Genomic DNA, 6,021 nt, shown 5'->3' with positions numbered 1-6,021 from the left:
GAGCACCAAGACACTGACTGGATCTGTGGGAAAATCAGGCAAGCAGTGAGTTATTAAAAACAATGGGGCCAAGGGAATGGGGAGGTGGCTGAGCCGGTGACGTGTTTGCTGGGCAAGTTTAAGGACATATGTTGGGATCCTCAGCACTAGTGCAGGAAGCAGGTGGGGTGGCATAACCCTGTAATCCTAGCACTGGAAAAGCAGAGACAGGAGGATTCTTGGGACCTGCTGGCCAGCTAGTCTAACCAAATTTGGTGAGCTCCAGATTTACTGAGAGACTATGTTCCCAGGACCCACACCAGTATATGTGTGTGTGTGTGTGTGTGTGTGTGTGTGTGTGTGTGTGTGTCCCCTCACAGCTGCCTGTAACTTTTAGCTCCAGAGGATCCAACACTCTCTATGGACTCTGCAGGCATGGTACACATGTGGTGCACACACATGCACATCAATAAATCTTAAGAGAGTCACTGTGACCTCTGAACCGGTGATACTGGGTGCAAGGCTATTATATGGAACAGTATTTATGATGATGGTCGATGATAACACTTATGGCATAAACCAGCTATAAATGTAAAGCAGAGGCTGAGTGGCATGGGCCTGGAATCCCAACAACTTCAGAGGCTGAGGCAGGAGGATTACAAGTTCATTGTCCTCGTACAAAACACAGGGAAGTCGAGGCAGGCAACTGAGTGAAACCCTGTCTCAAAACACACACACACACACACACACACACACACACACACAGGGCTGGAGAGATGGGTCAGTGGTTAGAGCACTGGCTGCTTTTCCAGAGGACCTGGGTTCAATTCCCCACACCCCACACTGTGGCTTACAATGAGGGTAGGGTGCAGCTCAGGGATTAAGAGTAAAGTACCTGCTGACCATGTAACTCTACTTTTAAAGCACCTGGTACCTTCTTCTGGCCTCCATGGGCAACAAGCATGTATATGGTACACAGACAAAACACTCACATAAAGTAATGAAGACAGAATTTTTAAAGTCTATAAAAATCAAAAAGAGGGTCGGGTTTTGGATCAGTGGTAGAGTGTGCAGTATGTGCATCATACTAGGTTCAGTCTTTAGTACTGCATAAAACCAAACCAAAACAACAACAAACAAAACCCACCCCCCAAACCAAAAAACAAACCAAAAAACTCAGATTGCCAAAAGCATTCAAAGGAAGGCTTAATATAATTATGATGTCCAAGACTTTTAACTTTAAGACAAAAATATAGAAAGAATGATGTCAGATGTGGAAATAATAAAATAATAGAATCATTCAGAAAATATCCACCAAGCATATCTACACGTTAAAGCAAACAGATTTATCCATAAATAGTGGGAACTTACATGAAGGAGTGTCTTTTTTTAAAAAAATATTTATTATGTAGTCATATATGCAAGCCAGAAGAGGACACCAGATCTCACTGTAGATGGTTGTGAGCCACCATGTGGTTGCTGGGAATTGAACTCAGGACCTCTGGAAGAGCAGTCAGTGCTCTTAACCTCTGAGCCATCTCTCCAGCCCGAGGAATGTCTTTTTGACAAGTGATACTAGAATAACACACAGTCCATGTGTAAAATAAAATGAACTGGCACCCAAGAATGATTCTTGAGGCTGTGTTCTGGTCCCCACATATATCTGCATGCACATATACACACAGACACAGACACAGACAGACAGACAGACACACACACACACGTATTCACACTCCCACTAATGAAAAGATGCTGAACATTAATTCATCATTGATAAAATGCACACAATGAGCTAGCTTCATTTACCTATGGACATGATTGAGAGACTGTGGATACAGCTGAGTTGGTAAAGCACTTGGCTGCATTCCAGAACCCCAGCCACACTGAATGAATGAATGAATGAATGAATGAATGAATGAATGCAGAGCCTAGTCCTGGGCGGCCTTAGAATTGAGATGTATGTACAAAGTGCAAAGAGAAAACCAACTTGTATAAATAGGCCTCTGACTCCAGACACTACATGGCGTCTGTGCATCCCTACGCATATACCCACACACAGATAAAACAAGTGTAATAAAATTAAAACTCCACAAGTATTTTCAATTTATGATACTTTCCATGTCCACTCGGGTTTATTGAGATGCAGCTTCAGTGTAAGCTGAGGAACCTATGTATTTGAAGAGATCACTACTGAGTCCTTTGAAAGGACTGATGAAATCATCAGTCTACTATATTGAGAAGCCCAGGGGGAGAAATTAACCCACATCTAGGTTCGAAACAGTGAAACTGATAAATGAAAACACAGAAAAAGCTGGAGAGAATTCCAGGTGGCTAAGCCGGGCAAGTGGATGGCAGACATTTCTCTGAAAAGCATTGTTAGATGGACAGCCCGAGGCAGGGTGGGGAGATATGGAATTGGGGTGATGTGGAGAGAGAGGAGTTTGTGCAGGATAGACGCTATGCTCTGGAGACCCAGCCTGCTGTTTTGAAAGACACGTGTCACGTCAGACTCCACAGACAAGGACCTAAAGGCCCACTGACACCGTATGTGTTCTCCAAAGGACATCCTGGCTAAGAAGATAAATGAACTACCATCATTTAGAGCCAGGTGATGCCTTCCTGACGACATCTCCATCAAGAACAGCACAGACAGGAACTAGGCTGGGTTTACTTCTGGCTAAAATAACAGATGATTTTGATTCTCTAGCATGCTCTCCTGTCCTAGAAGATGGCCCTCAAAAAACCACCTGTGCTGAGAAAAATGCCTTTAACATTTAATCTAGTTACAAATAACATTTTAAAGGTATTTTGAAATCTGTGTGTGTGTGTGTGTGTGTGTGTGTGTGTGTGTGTATGTGTGTGTTGCCTGCAGTGGCCAGAAGAGGGCGTCAGATATCCTGGAGCTGGAGTTACAGGTGGTTGTGAGCCACTCATGTGGAAACCAGACATGGGTCCTCTGGAAGTGTTCTTAAATCGCTGAGCCATCTCTCCAGCCCCACAAATTACTTTCTGGGCAATGTCAGAAAGAAGGGAGAGGGCTTGGTACTTTTTGGCAACCTTTAGAGATGTAACTTAAGAGCCATCAAGATCCTATACATACCCACCAAAAGAAACCTAACTGTGAGTCTCCTTTGAGAAGCTCATGTCCTATCTGGTATGCCCCACCCTCCTCTGGAGCATTGCTTTATTTGAAACAAACCCAACCCTGCTTCCCATCTGGCTTGCTCTGAATTAATTTCTTGGTTGAAGTCACAAATCCTGGTTTTGCCTGCCTGTGTGTGTGTGTGTGTGTGTGTGTGTGTGTGTGTGTGTGTGTGTTGCCTCTGAGAAGAATTCCCAGGCAGCTGCTGGTGTTGTGTGGAGCTATGTTCCTCTTATTAGTCAAAACTCAACGGGATTGGACACTGCAGGAAGAGGTATCTGGTAAAATCCAGACCAGATTCCTGCTCAGGCCACCACGCAGAAGCAGCCCCTCCTCTCGCGCGGTCGCTTTAAGAAACTGCTAGGATCCCCATTTTCAGTATGCTGCCAACTCAGAGATCATAAAAGCCCCCGAGATTGAAACCAGGGGAGCCTGCTCCCCCTTCTAACTGGTGGCTGGCACTTTGCAGAGTTGAAAGTTACAGGCAGTCTTCTTTGTGACCAGGAAAGGGGGCGCTCTCCACCACGAATAATCCTTAGATGGGGCTTTGCTTCCTGCAATAATATGATGGGAAATTGGGGAAAGAATTTCAAAGCCAGGAGAGCTGTTGCTGCCCACACAAACTCACGTGGGCTGTGGCTGCCAGAACAAGACCAAGCCGGTCATCATTCTGGTGTGGATGGGAAGAGGGGTGGATATTTGCCCCACCCCTAACTCAAGAGCTATTGATAGCTACTGAGGAGACTTGTTCTTCCTTGGGGTGCGTGGCCACTGGTGGGTTGTCCATGTTCAAGTGAGTGACCCCACAATTGTGCACATATGGACAATACTAACTGTACGATACTTAGCTTCACATTTCATGAGCCAACTATACACTGTAAGTGAGAAATAACAGGCCAACCAAAACCAGAAGAAAATAATAATGAATGAAGCAGAGAGAGAGAGAGATAGACAGAGAGACAGTGTGTGTCAGTAGATTCTTTGAGAACTCCCAACAGGTCTAATTAAAAAATAAAATAAAATAAAATAAAATAAAATAAAATAAAATAAAATAAAATAAAATAAAATAAGCCAGGCAGTGGCACACACCTTTAATCCCAGCACTCGAGAGGCAGAGGCAGGTGAATCTCTGGGAGTTTGAGGCCAGCCTGGTCTACAGAGTGAGTTCCAGGACATCCAGGGCTACACAGAGAAACTCTCTCAAAACACCAAAATAAATAAATTGATAAATAAATAAATAAATAAGGTCACTATGGTGGTGCACACCTTTAATCCCAACATTCAGGAGGCAGAGGCAGGCAGATCTCTGTGAATCTGAGGTAGGCTAGGGCTACAAAGTAGGACTCTGTCTCCAAATAGACAGACAGATAGAGGTTAGATAGATAGGCAGGAAAAAGACTAAAAAGGAAAAAGGGAATAAATGAACAAGAATCATCAGTCAGCATTCAGAAACCTCACGTGACATGCTCCATAGGTATCAGAGGCAGAGGCTGTTATGGCTTTCAATCCAATCCAACAGGATGGTTTTGTTCCAATATTTGGGTTCTTAGAAAATGACAGCTTTCAACTTCTTATTTCTTTTTATTTAAGGGGTTTTTGGTTCCAGCTTTGGAGATCAAACCTATGGTGCCTTGAACAGGCCAGGCAAGCACACTCCCCACTAAGCTAAACCTTCAACCCTGAAGGAAAGGTTGAAAGGGTAACTTCTACAGGTGAAGCAAATTCCTCTGGTACACTTTGGATTCCAACGTCTCCATCAGAAAACTGGGTCAAAACAAATTCACTTGGTGCCACCCAGAACTTATTTTACACCCACACCTATGCACACAAACCCATGCATGCATGCATGCTTGAGAAACACACACACACACACACACACACACACACACACACACACACACACACACACACACGGTGGGGCTGGTGAGCAAGCATACCATTGAGTGCCCGAACACCACCCATGTGAGGCACAGGCTGCATGTTGGAGGTGTTAATATTTAATGTAAAAACTCTAATGAAAACATGCCCAACCATTTAAAAACAAACTATAAACATTAAGCCTTTTTTTTTTTTTTTGAGTCAGGGTCTCACTATGTAGTCCTAGCAGGCCTGGAACTCACTAGGCCTGCTCTTCCTCCCAAGTATTTATATTTGTTTATTTATTTATTTTTTTGTTTTCTGAGACAAAGTTTCTCTATATAACAGTCCTGGAACTCACTCTGTAGACCAGGCTGGCTTAGAACTCACAGAGATCCCCCTGCTTCTGCCTCCTGAGTGCTGGGATTAAAGGTATGTACCACCACTGCCTGGCTGATATTTATTCTTAATTAGACCCTTTGGGGTCTCACAATCTATCGCCTTTGACTTTTTGTTTTGTTTTTTGAAACAGGGGTTCTCTATGTAGCCCTGGCTGTCCTGGAACTCTCTCTGTGGACCAGGCTGGTCTCAAATTCACAGAGATCTGCCTGTCTTTGCCTCCCAGGTGCTGGGATTAAAAGCATGCACCACCACTGCCTGGTGACCTTTTTTCCATTCATGATTTTATCTGGTTTTGGTGCTGGGATCAAGGGCATGAGCCACAACATCAGACTAAAATAAGTGTTTTTTAAATGTTGGCCAATGGTATCCTGTCACTGTTAAGTTTCCTGACTTTGACATACCATGGTTCTGAAAAACAGCATTTTTATTTTCAGAACATAAACCCTGAAGTTATCTGGGGTAAATATTAGAGGTAAATTTGCATGGGTCTCTAACAAAATGACATAAACTACATGGTTTGAAATTGCAGAAATTCAGTTAGGGTTGTCAGTTGATTGGGAGGATGCTTGCTTAGCCCTGGGTTCCATCCCCAGCAACACAGAAAATCAGGTGTGGTGGTGCACACCTGTAATCCAAGAATG

The sequence above is a fragment of the Onychomys torridus genome, chromosome 1 (genome assembly GCF_903995425.1).
Source record: "Onychomys torridus chromosome 1, mOncTor1.1, whole genome shotgun sequence".
Taxonomy (NCBI): domain Eukaryota; kingdom Metazoa; phylum Chordata; class Mammalia; order Rodentia; family Cricetidae; genus Onychomys; species Onychomys torridus.
Note: the sequence above shows the minus strand (reverse complement) of the source record.